The 16,730-nt window shown below is 37.3% G+C and overlaps 1 long non-coding RNA gene across 1 annotated transcript in view; it reads left to right on the forward strand.

Annotated features, from left to right (window-relative positions):
* Window positions 1–3,099: 3,099 nt before the first annotated feature.
* LOC144304162 (uncharacterized) overlaps window positions 3,100–16,730 on the forward strand; it is a 51,277-nt gene continuing 37,646 nt past the window's right edge. Inside the window, exon 1 of the long non-coding RNA XR_013371120.1 lies at window positions 3,100–3,172. This is a non-coding gene — a long non-coding RNA (uncharacterized LOC144304162). The remainder of the gene's footprint in view (window positions 3,173–16,730) is intronic.

Below are 16,730 nucleotides of genomic sequence, written 5' to 3' on the forward strand. Positions count from 1 at the left end.
CTTCCAGAGGCCATCCTTTTAACCAATAAGCAACACTCCATTCTTTAAGAGAGAGGACATCTTGTTCATTATTGTATTTCACACATTGGTCCCAGTGCCTAGTACTTGGTAGGCGTTTATAAAACGTTTCTAAAACTCAACACTTTTGAGCTCTAGAATGTTACTTCCTTCATTTCTTTTTTTTTAATAAAGATTGTATTTATTTATTCATAGAGACCGAGAGAGAGAGAGAGAGAGAGAGAAAGGCAGAGACACAGGCAGAGGGAGAAGCAGGCACCATACAGAGAGCCTGACGTGGGACTTGATCCAGGGTCTCCAGGATCACGCCCTGGGCTGCAGGCGGCGCTAAACCGCTGCCACCGGGGCTGCCCTACTTCCTTCATTTCTTCTCAGTTCTCATCTCTGCAGCCAGATACATCTTGTTCCTTCTAAGAGCACCTCATTAATTTCTTCCATTCTGACCTTTAATTGATACCAGCTTAAAGTACAGTTTTGAACTTTTGATTTCATCCCCTTGTTCAGAATTCTACTATGGATCCTCATTACTTCTGAACTGTTGTGTCTGGCTTTCAAGGCTCTCTATTCTTTGCCCTAGTTTATCTTAACTCTTGTTCACCACAGCCTTGTACACGCATTCAGTATGCCTAACCGTCCCACTCAGTCTTGTCGGAGGATGCCCTATGATTTCACATTTACCTTCACCCATAGACTACCAAATGCTTTTCCATTGTTGTGTGCTTCTGACATTTTCAGACCCCCATCTAATAATCTCCACTATGATTAAGGCTATTGATTCTTCAAGCTTCAAATCCTGTGTTAACACTTTAGTAACATGTTATCCACTGATTTCCCTTGACTATATTTCCTCCCTCTTTTGAACCTCTAACAGTACTTTACCACATTCTACTTGATATTAAATGCTTTTATCTTTTCCTTCTAATTAGGTAATAAACTTCTTGAGACCAGGGATTTTATCTTATTCATTAAGAACTGACAATGAAACAAAATCCATGTGTGTAACTGTGAGACTATCACCAAATATCTGTTTTTTTTCTTTCTTGAGGTCTGTTTTGAGAAATTTGCTATCACAAACTCATTATACTTCATAGCAGGAAGAAACTCCTGCAATTAATTCAGTACCTGCCTTATTTAATAACAAAAAAACTAAGATGTCGTGAAATTTCATGCTCAATCCTGAGCCCTACTCACTATACAGTGTTACCTCACTACATTTTTTAAAAGATAAAAAGATAGTATAACAACAAATTAAGGGACTTTAAGAGCTTCCAGATGGCATTGTGCTATCCTCTAATAGGCCCTGTAATGATTCGCCCAGCAGGAAGAGACTCTAAAGGGTGGTAGGGGTTTTAAGGTCTTAATGTTGGAACTATGGTTGAATCTTCAATCAAACTCTGACCAAGAGTTTTTATAGAGATTGGCTATAAAAAAAAAAAATCAGTTCGTTATGTTGAATCTTAGTACTTTAACTTCTCTTGACATCTGTTATATTAGTTGATACCCTCTCCCCCCAAAAAACAAAACAAAACAAAGACCCAAAACAAAACAAAAATTGTCAGGGATCTTGGATAGGTACTGTTTCCCATTTTATGGGTAGAGAATCTCAAAGGAAGTGACTGTCAATATTAGGATTGTGACCTTAGCCAGGACATGAGCCAGGAAGGATCCTGCTCTCAGATGGTAGATACCAGGGCATCCTCCTTCCTCAAGAGAGGGTAACTCTAACTTCTTAATGTGATATTATGATATCCTAAGTATAATTTCATTAGCAATGGAGACTGCAAGTGACAGGTGCTAAGTCTGAAGTCAATACTGCAGAACCAGCCACCACTGCCAACGAGCTGTGGCTTGGTTCAGCTTGGTTTCCCCATGCACTTTCAGGTGATGGAGATGTCATGCCTCAACATGTCCAGTTACGCTACTAATGGCAATCTGTTGTACCTTCCAAAATGAGGCAATGATGCCCATAGGAGCAAGCACTTACAGATACTGAAAGAGTAGAACAATTTGGGAAATTGTGATAATGACATGGAATGACATTGAGAACTGCTTCTCCTGAAAGATTCAGCCACATGATTGTGTAAGGTGTTGTGCAAAATGCTTGTCCATGTTTGTAGAGGAAAGGATTGGGGCAGAGGGAGCAATATGATGAAATGTGTTTCTATACTTTGATGTATACTTCAAAATATGTTTCAGTGCAAAGAGCACTTCAGGTTAAAATCCAACTCTCACACTGGTATTCAAAGTGCCCCCACAATCTGGTCTACCTATCTTGCCACTTCTGTCACTTGTTCCCTTCACATCCCACCAGTCGACACCGGCCGCTTGCTGTGCTCTCAACATGCTGACTCAGCAAAATTCAAATAAACATTTGTTTAATGTCCACCATATGCTTGGAATTTTACTAGAAACTAAAGAAAGTAGGAGAAGTCATTGCTTCTATCTTTAAGTAACTAGAAATCTAGTGGGAAAGACAAGCAAGTACATAAATGAATCTGATACAAAGCAGAATCAGCAGTGGGAAGGGCAAAATGTAGAAAGGTAAATTGGGGTTATTAAAGGACATTAAAGATTTGTGAATAAAACAGAGAAACAGATACTAAAATTAGGGAAGCCATACTTTAAGTAAGCTATAATAGCAGTTCATGTGGGATTTGATAAGGGCCACAAAGGTAATCACTGCCAGTAGAAGTGAGATTGGAAGGGATGAAGTCCAACAACATTGCAAAAATGCTGTTTTAGTACAGTGGTTAAGCATGTGAATTCCAGAGTTAGACATAGTTTGTACTCTGTCTCTGCCATTTATTAGCTTTGTCACCTTAATTGAATTAATAAACTGGTCTATGTATCGGTATCCTCAATGAAATTACCTTGGCATCCAATTACAAGTGTCTTTTGAGTTCATAAGAAATAATCCTTATAGAATAGCTGGCACAGAGTAAGCATTCAGTAAATGTTAACTGACATTATTATTATTATTATGGATGGGTTTTAAGGAAGGTGGCTGAAGAATGTGATCAGAATATCCTCTTCCCAACTTTTTTTGAAGAATTTCTTTCTGCTTTCCTCTTTGCCTTGTTAGAATCTGCCCATCTCAGTCGCATTTCCACTATGAAGAATCCCTTGAATGGTCCTGTGCGCAGTGATCTTTCCTGTGAGTTCCTAAAATATAATATGCCCCCACTAAGCTATTAAGTATTTTGCTCCCTTCCTTATTTCAATTAATTTACAAATTCCGTAATATTTCTTGTATTACTCTGTATTCTCCACTGTACGGGCATCAGCTTGCACATTTGCCCATGATAAAAATGTATTGATTGTTTAATATTGCTAAATATGTCAATTCTTATTTACCAGAACTCAGGGAAACTGTAACACAGGTTAACCTTAGAAAGTAATTTCATTTTGGCTCAAAACTTGGTTCCAGAGCCCACTTCTCGATCATCTCCCTAGAGTCTTTAAAAGGACAATGAATTAAGTTAAAACTATTCCTGCACCGAGTGGTGATAAAGCCTGGGCACCAGTGGAAAAGCAGATGAGCTCTAACCTGGGGCTGAGCAGGTACCAGGGCTCCAGCTGGCTAAGGAACAAAGCAGGAAGCAGTTGATTCTAGGGACCATTCTATAATCACCCACGATGAACATCTGAATTCAATTCTAACTTTTTAGAACAAAGATACTCTTTTCAATAGTAGCTAATATTTATTTCACAACTTACTGTATTCTAAAAGAGGCTTACAATTAATTTGTCTGGAATGGGAGGCAGTCGTAAGGAATCTCTATTTTTTTTTTTAAGATTTTATTTATTTATCCACGACAGAGAGAGAGAGAGAGAGAGAGAGAGAGAGAGAGAGAGGCAGAGACACAGGCAGAGGGAGAAGCAGGTCCATGCAGGGAGCCCAACGTGGGACTCGATCCTGAGTCTCCAGGATCACGCCCTGGGCCGAAGGCCAACATAAATATTTTTTGAAAGCCTGCAAGCTAATCCCTAATTTAAAAGGAAACAATGAAAGAAGTAAATTTACAAGTTAGTTTCTAACTTGGCTGCTTAGTTTCTCTTTCTTCAGTCTCATTGTTAGTGTATAGAGATGCCACTGATTTCTGGGCATTGATTTTGTATCCTGCCACGCTACCAAATTGCTGTATGAGTTCTAGAAATCTTGGGGTGGAGTCTTTTGGGTTTTCTATGTACAGTATCATGTCATCTGCAAAGAGGAGAGTTTGACTTCTTCTTTGCCAATTTGAATGCCTTTTATTTCTTTTTGTTGCCTGATTGCTGAGGCTAGGACGTCCAGTACTATGTTGAATAGCGGTGGTGAGAGTGGACATCCTTGCCGTGTTCCCGATCTTAGGGGAAAGGTTCCCAGTGTTTCCCATTGAGAATGATATTCGCTGTGGGCTTTTTGTAGATGGCTTTTAAGATGCTGAGGAATGTTCCCTCTATCACTACACTCTGAAGAGTTTGATCAGGAATGGATGCTGTATTTTGTCAAATGCTTTCTCTGCATCTATTGAGAGGACCATATGGTTCTTGTTTTATTTCTCTTGTTGATATGATCAGTCACATTGATTGCTTTATGGGTGTTGAACCAGCCTTGCATCCTGGGATAAATCCCACTTGGTCATGGTGAATAATCTTCTTAATGTACTGTTGGATCCTATTGGATGGTATCTTGGTGAGAATTTTTGCATCCATGTTCATCAGGGACATTGGTCTATAATTCTCCTTTATGGTGGGGTCTTTGTGTCTGGTTTTGGAATTAAGGTGATGCTGGCCTCATAGAATGAGTTTGGAAGTACTCCATCCCTTTCTGTCTTTCGGAACAGCTTTAGTAGCATAGGTATTGTTTCTTCTTTAAACATTTGATGGAATTCCCCTGATAAGCCATCTGGCCCTGGACTTTTGTGTCTTGGGAGGTTTTGGATGACTGCTTCAATTTCCTCCCTAGTTATTGGCCTGTTCAGGTTTTCTATTTCTTCCTGTTCCAGTTTTGGTAGTTTGTGATTTTTCAGAAATGCATTCATATCTTCTAGATTGCCTAATTTATTGGCATATCGCTGCTCATAATAAGTTTTGAAAATCGTTTGTATTTCCTTAGTATTGGTTGTGATCTCTCCTTTTTCATTCGTGATTTCATTAATTAGAGTCTTTTCTCTTTTGTTTTTAATAAGGCTGGCAAATGGTTTATCTATCTTATTAATTCTTTCAAAGAATCAACTCCTGGTTTTGTTGTTCTGTTCCACAGTTCTTCTGGTCTCTATTTCATTGAGTTCTGCTGGAATCTTTATTAACTCTCTTCTTCTGCTAGATGTAGGATCTATTTGCTGTTTTTTCTCCAGCTCCTTTAGGTGTAAGGTTAGCTTTTGTATTTGAGTTATTTCCAGTTTTTTGATGGATGCTTGTATTGCAAGTCCTCTCAGGACTGCTTTTGCTGTATTCCAAAGATTTTGAATGGTTGTATCTTCATTCTTATTAGTTTCCATGAATCTTTTTAATTCTTCTCTAATTTCCTGGTTGACCCTTTCATCTTTTAGCAGGATGCTCTTTAACCTCCACATGTTTGAATTTCTTCCAAACTTCTTCTTGTGATTTAGTTCTAGTTTCAAAGCATTATGGTCTGAGAATATGCAGGGGATGATCCCAATCTTTTGGTATTGGTTAATACCTGATTTGTGACCCAGTATGTGGTCTATTCTGGAGAAAGTTTCGTGTGCACTTGAGAAGAATGTGTATTCAGTTGCATTTGGATGTAAAGTTCTGTAAATATCTGTGAAATCCACTGGTCCAGTGTATCATTTAAAGCTCTTGTTTCTTTGGAGATGTTGTGCTTAGAAAATCTGTCAATTACAGAAAGCGCTTTGTTCATGTCTCCCAGTATAAGTGTATTATTATCTACGTATGTCTTAACTTTGGTTATTAATTGATTGATATAACTTGGCAGCTCCCACATTAGGGGCATAAATATCCATGATTGTTAGGTCCTCTTGTTGGATAGATTCTTTTATTTTTTTTATTTTTATTTTTTTGATAGATCCTTTGGTATGATATAGTGTCCCTCTTCATCTCTTACTACAGTCTTTGGGATAAACTTTGATTTATCTGATATGAGGATGGCTACCCCTGCTTTCTTTGTGGACCATTTGAATGGTAAATGGTTCTCCAACCTTTTATTTTCAGGCTGTAGGTGTCCTTAGGTCGAAATGAGTCTCTTGTAGACAGCAAATAGATGGGTCCTACTTTTTTATCCCGTCTGAAACCCTGCACCTTTTGATGGGATCGTTAAGTGCATTCATGTTCAGAGTTCCTATTGAAAGGTATGAATTTAGTCATCATAATACCTACTCAGTCCCTGTTTTTGTGGATTGTTTCCTTGGACTTCCTCTTTCTTTTACAGAGTCACCCTTAATATGTATTTGTCTTTCTTTGTCTGACTTACTTCACTTAGGAAATGCCCTCAAAGCCCATTATGTTTTTGCTTATATCCGGAAATCCTGTTTATTTTTGATGTTCACATAATTCATATAAAGACATTTTTATTTTTGTTTAATGTATACAGATATGTTGTTTTTATATTTTAGCAAGATTTTTTTGAAATGAGCTATTGAATAGAAATATTTCATTTGGATAGCCAATATAGTAAAATCAAATTGTATCTCACGTACCCATTTTGAAGAAATTGTATAATTTTAACTACTTTTAGTGTCCTCCTTTATTCTCAGAAATATCCTGGTTTGGGGTTTTTATGTGGTCATACTCCCTAGAAATTTTGTGTGTGAGGAACTTGAACTCAACACAACACCTAAACCTAGGGAGTGACCAAGGAAAGCGAGCTTCAGGCAAATCAAATGATTCTGGAACCTATTCTGAGCCTTTCACTGTAATAGAATGAGTACCATACCTGCTTGGGTGCAAATTAAAAGCACTCTATCAATAAAAAGGTTTAATATTGAGAGCCCAGGCCTCATGTGGCAAGAAACGGACATAGTGTAGAAGCACAACACAGGGCCTACTTTTCTTTCTCCCTCCACTAGCTCCCATCCCCCATATGCTGCACCAAGAAATGGCCCTCATTGGCAGTGGTATCTTATCTCTCTGTCATGGAAGGAGTGGCCTCTCCTCGTGGGCTGAATTCTTTCTTTCTCCGAACATTCTTTGGTCTTTTATGTAGAGAATACTACCGGGACTGACTCATGCCTTCTCTGGATGACATTTAACATGTGACCAGATAGGTTAGCACTACCAGCTGTGGTGTTTATCTTCAAATAGAAATCCCCTTCCCCAACATGCATAAAGTGGAGTGGTGAAATGAAATGGTGCTTAATAACTGGGAAAAAATGCTTTACATGAATCTTAAAAATTCAATAAGAAATCTTGGAAAACAAAGCCATTACTATCAAACTGCTCTTTAAAAATTGTTCATATTTCCCAAAGTAGAACATTACCACTGCTATACTCACATGGCTATTAATTCATCTTGAGTGTTCTGAGATCTAGATTTAGTAGAGTTTGTACCTAAAATATTTTGAAAATCGCTCATATGCCCCAGAAAAGCCCGCATGGATCAAGTGAACAGGGCCTTCTTCTTAAGGTGTGCATTTGAGTATGATGCCAAATATTTGTTTCATGTGAGTGATGTCATGGTCCCTAACGGCTTTATTTCACATCCTGCTGTCATTAATAGGAAGCATTTACTTATTCATTATAAGGACCCTTAAAGGGACAGAATGTTTGGGGAAGAAAAAAAAAGTCATTTTTTAGTAATAGACCTCAAACTAGGCTCCTTTTGCTTATTTTGTAAAATAATCTGAAATAGTATAACTCTATAATCCTTGAAAAGCTATTTTTCATTATTCCCCCCCCCTAGTAGTTTATAAATATTTCTTCTTTATACCCAATCTGAAATCAATTAGCAGGTATGTTCACTTCTTCACAAGTTAACTCACTTGTAAAAACAGATGTTTCTATGGGGATCGTGTTTTCATGCTTTTTTGGTGCAGCTCTGGCAAGCCCCTTTCCAGCTAGTTATATGTGACACTTTAATCTTAACAGAGATGATGTGACTGAATATTCACAAACCAAAGTTTAAGCAATTAAGGGAACATTGATTTCCATAAGTAAACACTGAAAATCTGGATGTTGTGGCTCAGTTAAGTGTCTGCCTTTGGCTCAGGTCATCAGGATATCCTGTATATTTTTGATGTTCACATAATTCATATATGATCCCAGGGTCATGATCCTAGGGTTCTGGAATCAAGCCCCTCACTCCCTGCTCATTGGGGGAGTTTGCTCTCCCCTCCCTCTGTCCCTTCCCCTTCTCCCCTCCCCCTGCTCATGCTCTCTCTCCATCTCAAATAAATAAATAAAATCTTAAAAAAAAAAAAAAGAAAGAAAGAAAGAAAAGAAAAGAAAACTTGGATATTTATACCAAGTGTCAGAATTTTGTCTGAGCAAGGTAGAAATGACTTAAATTTAAGCCTATCTTCACTTCCTTATTTGCCTTTAAAAGAGAAAGAGAACTGTACTAGCTGCTAGGGCTGCCATAACAAAGTACCACAGACTGTAGCTTAAACAACACAAATTTATTTTCTCACAATTCTGGAGGCTGGAGAAGATCACAGCAGCACTAGTTTGTTCTAAAACTTCTTGGCTTGTGGTTGGCCATCTACTCCCTGTGTCTTCACATTGTCTTACTTCTGTGTATCCATGTTCTAATCTTCTTATAAGGATTAGGGCTTAGTCATATTGATTAGAGCCAACTCTCATTTTAGCTTAATTACCTCCTTAAAGACCCTATGCCTAAATAGAGTCACTTTCTAAGATACTGTAGGTCAGAACATCAAAATACAATTTTGGGGGGGACATAATTCAGTTCATAACAGGAACCATGCCTATTACTTTTATTTTTCAATGACAGTACTTTAAAAATGACATTGTTTCTCCTTCTTGCACTGTAAAAGTAATGGGATATGTTCAAGACCACAGGACATCTACATAGGTAAGTATAAATCTTGTTGGCATTTTAATTTTCTCACTGGAAATCTTGTTTCCATGTGCAAGTACTGAAGGTTCTGGGAGATTTTTTTCATTATTGCTCTCCTTATGAAAGCAGCTGTTCAATGAACACGGCATATTTTGTTACCTCATCAAGAAGCAGAGGAAGATTATGTTGTGATCAGGTTTTGTATGGCTATAGTCAATGCTTTTCTGATTGTCTGAGCCCCAGTGATTGATTTAATAGGTCTACTCCAGGGCAGTTACTCATCCCTGATATTTGTCCAACTCAAAGCTCCATGTTATTTATGTAAACGATGCTTTATATGCCTTCCATGAAGATAAATCCAAGTTGACAGAACTGTTTAAGAGATGAGTGTGCCAACCAATTGGGATTATGATCACAGAATTTATCTATATCAACTTTCATATTACTTCACTGGCAAATTGGGAGCTTTGGAGGATAAGAGGATAAGATATGATTGGTAGAATCTATTTTCTACTCTGAAGGTAGTATTTTGACATTTCAGAGGACTGTGCATCTAGGAAGACTTCTGAACACAAACAAAGAAAAACAGGCTTGGGAACAGATTATTTGTCTTTGAAAAATGAAAACACCTCTAAACCATGGGGAAAATAAACCAAAGTCATTTAGACATACATACCCAGCATTTGGAAAATGTTCTTATATGTAATGAGTTATGCATTTTTAGCTTTGGCCAGGGATTTTTTTTCTCTTACATGGTAGAATATGAGCCTTATGTATTCTCTATACATGTGGTTGTTAGAAGATCAAAAGGTTAACATATGATTTCTGCTTTGAAGATGATGGAGTGAGGCCTATGAGTTGTACCCTTTTATAAGAAATCATCCAAAAGCCCAGAAAGAATGAAGAAAAATTAATGCACACTTGGTCTCTGATAGGACTGAGAGATACATGAAATCTCAAAACAATAACAACAAAGTAGGAAAAAGTTAACAGCCAAAATCAATAAAAGGCCAACTGGAACAGATGAACATGTAAAATGAGGACTTGCATAGTGACAGAGCTCAACAAGCTCAGCATAATCTCTCAAATAAGTATGTTCCACTGAAATATAAAATAATAGCTATCTTATTTGTAACAATGGGAATAGGGAATAACTCTGGATGCCTGGAAGTCAGGGTTGATTGAGGAGTCACATGAATAATCCATGACTGCAGAAAGTAACTCTGGTTGTAGGAACGAGGAGGAGGACACTTTATATTGTTAACAGTGCTGCAGTTTGTTAGCAGGGAAGATGTAAAAGCTAAAATAGCTTACACAGGCAACTCTGTCACAAGCAGAACTGCTGGTAGCCTACAACACAGCTTTAACCATTCTTCCACCAAAACCTTCCTCAGAGGGCTAATAGGAAGGGTGCTTTGAAAGGAGACTGATAATGATAACAGGAACCACCACAGACTCCAAACAAAGCTGTTAAGAAGAGGAAGAGGAGGTAAAGAAACAGGAAAAACAAATAACAGGTGAAGAACACTTACCAAAAAAAATATACCATGGAGGAGGTAAAAATTATACCCACATAGGTCATCAAGAATTAGTAAAACAAAACAAAACAGCTTAATGAGGAAATCATAACTGATAAATAAAAGGACATAGTAGAGATATAAGAGCTCAGAAAAAATGCTCCTCCAGATATACTCCATACCTTTTCCACCCTCCTCTGTATCCCAGGAAGCTGGGATACCTCGGAACTAATTCAAAAGGTTCGCTTTTCTAGCTTCTTGTTGGGCTTGGGCAGCTAAGAGTATTAGCAGAAGAAGAGAGGGAAAGAAGAGAGTAGGTAAAGGTACTTATTCCTTTGGCTCTCCCCATGGGACCATGCTAGCTGGCTCCCCTGACTAAGTAAGGAGCTCCTTTAAGATGGCACTCTCTGGGTTCCAGTTACTACTCCTTCTCTTTGTGCCTTTGAGCTATCGTAGTTACAGTGGCCCAAGTGGGTTACTGCACTAACCCTAGAGGCTTTCCTACATTCTGCCTTCACCTTCAGAATAATCTCTAGTAATTGTCTTCAATTTGACTGTGCCATCTCTTTTATGCAAAAATTCTAACTGATAAGATGATGAAACTGGCAAAGCTGATCAATGAAGTAGAAGGAGAAAAAAATTAAATACTATAGAAATGAGCCAGATTGGAAGCAGCACAAAGGAAAATTGTGTCTTTTGAACAGAAGCTTAATTAAGGGTAGGAATTAGAAAAGATGCAAAATGAAATTAAGATAGTTTGAAAAGGCAAGAGCGAAAATAATGGATATGGAAGATAGACAAATCAGTAATGGACGAAGAGAACCAAAATAATGTAACCAAACAAATATTTAAAGATATAATTCAATATAACTTACCAAAAATAAAACACTTGAATCTACAGATGGGTTGCATATGGCATATCTAAAGAGAAAAAATAACACAGAATGATCAAAACAAAAACTCATCCTAGTAAAATTTCATAGTTTCAATATATACTTATATATAATCTGCATCCAGATAGAAAGATCAAGACACGCAGGGAAAAAAAAATGTAGGATAGCCTCAGATTTCTCTCTGTCAATACTCAAAACTAACTGTGGAACAATCAATGCCAATTAAGTCCCTGGAAAAAGACTGATTAGAATGTAAATGTTAAAAACCTGGACAAATAGAAATTACATACCCAACAAAAGTTGAGATGAGGGAGACAGCAGTAAGAGGTGGAATAAATATGCTGACCTCTTTTTCTCACAATGGATAGAGATATTATTAATAGGGATATAAGGATATCTGGATATAAAGGTGGGCTGATTTTGATACTAAGAGGAAACAGATGGCATATTCAAAAAGGGTGATTGAAGAGAGTTTAATGAAGGTCTGTTTATAAAGGCCTGAGAAGAACAAAAGAGATCAATAAGGGAAGACATTAATTACCATTCCTGAGTCTGAAGGAGAAAACCATTACTGGAATGTGAAGAAAAAAGTAGTAATGGGGGCAGCCTGGGTGGCTCAGCGGTTTGAGCGCCTGCCTTCGGCCCAGGGCATGGTCCTGGGGTCCCAAGATCGAGTCCCACATCAGGCTTCTGGTATGGAGCCTGCTTCTCCCTCTGCCTGTGTCTCTGCCTCTCTCTCTCTCTCTCTATGTCTTTCGTGAACAAATAAATAAAATTTTTAAAAAAGTAGTAATGGGACAATGTCTGCTAGACAAGAACTGTAGCCATAGATAGAGGAAATCAATCAAATTTAAAAATTGTGGATAAGGAAGGGGTGCTGAGGACTAAGGTAACTTCTTCAACTTTTCTCTTTCTACTTGGTTTCATTGACTCATCCTAACTAGAAACTAGAAAGGGCAAGAGAATTCATAGAGGTCAGCCTTCTATGAAATAGAGCAGGGCATCATAGCCACACCCAAACATACACTTATTCTATGATCTCTTTCCCTCTACGACCCTCAGCTGGATGAGTGCTTTATCTGGTAAGATGACCCAAACCTTTTTGACTATAGGATCTGAGTTATTAAGTTACTATCGTTTTGGCTAGTACTTTTAAACAAGGGAATACTAAGATGTGTCTTAGTTAAACTCCTGGATTCCAGACATAGTCTTTTCTGTGCAAGTATATGACAACAACACAAGTTTCTTTCTAGGAAATGGCATCAATTATCCTGATGGTTTACTAGTTCAGAAGCATGAGGAACCAAAAATGGCCAGAGGCAGTCACAGGTTCCAATTTAATAGATTGATAAAAGTATTCCTCTTTAGAATACTAGGACCACTAAACCCACTGAGCCAAGATTATAGAGTTGTGAAACAAAAATTAGGTAGGTTATTAGTTATAGTATGAGAAGAACTACTATCAACTTTATCCCTAGCTCTCAAGCCAATATATCCTGACTCTTGGAGACATAACACTATACACTGGTGCCTAGTTTAAGGTGTATGCTGCTTCTTACAGAAAGTTTCCCAAACTCTCAAGGTTGAATGCCACAGAACTTTTCAGTTCAGTTTTTTTTATTTTAGCCATTTCTAGAAGATGGGACATGGTAAAACCAGTGATTCCATGGGCATGAGCCCATTGCTACATTTCCTTTGCTAATAGAATAGGTTTCTTGCCCAGGGTTCCTTGCTTGTGTAGCATTACAGGGCAATGATAAAGGTTTCTTAAAGTTCACAAATAATGGTATTGGAGAAGTGTTGGTAGACTAAGAGGGAAATCCATATCCAGAATATGTTTATTTTTATATAAAGGCAAATTGCGATATCCTCCATGAGAGAAGGGATCCAATGTGATGAACTTGTAACCATGTTGGGCATTCAGCAATGGTGGTAGTCAGATCAGCCTCATTGAGAGGAAAAATCATGTTGAGCCCATACATAGCTTCCATCCTTGACTATATGGATACTCTGTATAAGAAACCATTGAGCAAGTATTGGAGGTACTGGAGAAATAGGCTTTACAATACATAGTTTAGATATGTTTGCAAGCAATATATGGACAAAATTTTTTATGGGTGTGAATTCAATCTGAGCATACAATTATATTTACTGTCCTATTTTACATATTTGGATTTTTTTTTCTAGAGGGAATTCAAGTTGTTACCCTTATTTATATTAAATTTTGGTTTATTCTTGTCTTCCTATCTAATGATCTGATAGTAATGAAGCTACACACAGATCCATAATCCCTAAGACTACAATCTGGCCTATTCCTTTCTGCTATCAGGGCATTAGAATATGTCAACTAGCTAGGCTTAGTTCTAGGCATTAGACTGTATTCTTCCTCACCATTCAACTCCTTATAAATTTCTTACCTGAACCATCAAATTTTTCAGCCTTTTATTTTTTAAAATGATTTTTAAAATTTATTTATTTGAGAGAGAATGAATGCATGAGTGGGGAGAAGTGGCAGAGGGAGAGGGAGAGAGAGAAATCCAAGCTGATTCCACGCTGAGTCCAAGCCCAACTCAGGGCTCGATTTCACAACCTTGAGATCATGACCTGAGCTGAATTCAAGAGTCAAGACACTCAACCAACTGAGCCACCCCTGTGCCCCTTTTTCAGCTTTTTATTAAGAGACACTACAATTTCCTGATTTCCCTGGGACCTTTTCATTTCCTATCATCCATGGGATGCCTGTCTAATACCTGCCTCCAGACCTGAGGTTAATGATAATCATGTCCTTTGAGTTTCTGCTTTATTTTGCCCCACAAAGACATTTGTCTTACTCTTGATCCTGGCTAAGTTGTTTTGGTTATTGTTCCTTATATTTTATACATCTTTGCTGTATATATGGAAGAAGAGTAAGCCAATGAATGAACCCACTTTTAATTCTGAATGCATCTACTCACTATCTACTATTTAGTAGTTAAGGAATAAAGAGAAACATCTGGATATCTAAATATATGTACTGATTGAACCTAAGAGCTACTTTACTCTGTTTATATTCATTGGGTATTGCATGTCCTCAATCCCTTGTGTTTAATTACTAATAAGAAATTATTATTAACAATAATAATATTCCATTCATCTATTCTGGCAAATTTTACACTGTATCATATGTAAGACTTTTTGGTCCTTGTTATATGGGGAGGGATGAATTAATGTAAGGACTTTAAATAGGGAAATAAGTAATACTCTGGATTTTTATTTAAAAACCCATCTATAGGGACTCTTGGGTGGCTCAGTGGTTGAGCATCTGCCTTGGGTTCAGGTCATGATCCTGGGGTCCTGGGATTGAGTTCCACATTAGGCTCCCCACAGGGAGCCTGTTTCTCCCTCTGCCTATATCTCTGCCTCTCTCTGTCTCTCACGAATAAATAAATAAAATCTTTAAAAATAAATAAATACCCATCTATAGTAACAGAGGACAGCAGAGATATGGCTAAATGGGAGCACACATCACAAGGACTTTAGCATTTTAGTTGAATAAAAGTTCTGCATAAATTATTAATATATGTCCAAAAATCTCATTTAAGTTATGCACAATAATATAAATATAGTGATGAGGAATAGGTCATTGGATATCCCCTCTCTGCTCTCTATGGATCATGCTAAACATAAACTATTATTTTCAGTCTCAGATGCCATATTTTAAAAGGAACAAAGTGGAGTTTATCTGGAGAAGAGAAATAAAAATATTAAAAGTTGTGAAAACTATTATAAATAAGGAACATTTTAAGCAACTGACCTTTGAAGGACTTCATAAGCATCTTCAAATATTTCAAGGATATAAATATGAAAGGAAGATTAATCAGTCCACGTAGTTCAAGAACTAGAATAGATATGTTTTCTAATTCTATAAAATTAGAAAATATTGGGAATTTTATAAATATTAGAATTTTAAAAATAAATTCAGGTATCTTTATTGCGATGAGTTTCTAATCATTGGAGTTATTCACATAAATGTTGATGGATATTATACTAAAGATTAATAATTCATTGTGTCAGTATCTTTTCCTTTGAGGTTCTACCATGTATCAAGTACCTCACTAAACTCATACATTTTTGTAAACCTTGTCAACTCCATTCCTGCATTATGTGCCAAATTCTCTTTCATATGCTCTGCCTTTACAAATGTTGTTTTATCCCATTTTTATCTCCATCACTATTTTGCTTAAACTCTTCTTGTCTTTAAGTCTCAGCTCCTTCTCAGTCTCACTTCTTCCTGGAAGATTTGTTTTTGTTTTTTTTTAAGATGTTATTTATTTATTCATGAAAGACAAAGAGAGGCAGAGACACAGGCAGAGGGAGAAGCAGGCTCCATGCAGGGAGCCCGTGTGGGACTTGATCCTGCGACTCCAGGATCACGCCCTGGGCCAAAGTTGGGGTTTTCCAATTACAAGTCTAACTCTCCAGTAAGTCATGAGTTCCTTTAACTAAAACACTATATATCCCATGAGTATACCTGCCACTCTATACAGTGCTTGACACAGTGGATAGGTGGGTAGATAGACTAATTACTTGATTAAGGTTTGTAGTATTATTCTAGCGTAAACAGAAGCAAGACTTAGGTGTCAGCATTTCGGCAAAAGAAGGCTATAGAAAGTAGCCAATGGCAAGACATATTAATTTTGGACCAGGAATTAAAATAGCCAGAAAAACAACAAAAGGCCAACAGAAAAAAATTTAAATTGGAAAGCATTATTTGAAAGGGAGAGGGACGCCTGGGTGGCTCAGTGGTTGAGTGTCTGCCTTTGGCTCCAGGGTGTGATCCTGAGGTCCGGGATGGAGTCCCACATCGGGCTCCTTGTGGGGAGTCTGCTTCTCCCTCTGCCTGTGTCTCTGCCTCTCTCTGTGTCTCTCATGAATAAATAAATAAAATCTTTAAAAAAAATGAAAGGGAGAAAGAAAATATGTGCTTGTGAAGAAATCAATTCACCTTTGTATATTGTTTTCTATGGTTGATTCAACTCCAATGCTTTTGATTAGAATAATTTTTCATGAAGATTCAACTTTGCTTATGATGTAAGAGGCCAGAAAAACCTAGGAGAAAAATTATATTTTATTGATATAATTCTAAAATATTCCATTCACTGGGATTTAACTTCTTTTACAATGTGAAGGGCATCTGCATTCTATATTGGAAATATATGGGCCAAGTTGTTGTATAACCAAATAAATCACTACTATGTTCTAGTTTTATAGCTTTGACACTCTGTAATCCTGTGGATATATAAATATATAATGGAAACACCATGATAATTATTTTATGAAGGG

This window comes from Canis aureus, chromosome 33 (assembly GCF_053574225.1).
Source record: "Canis aureus isolate CA01 chromosome 33, VMU_Caureus_v.1.0, whole genome shotgun sequence".
NCBI lineage: Eukaryota > Metazoa > Chordata > Mammalia > Carnivora > Canidae > Canis > Canis aureus.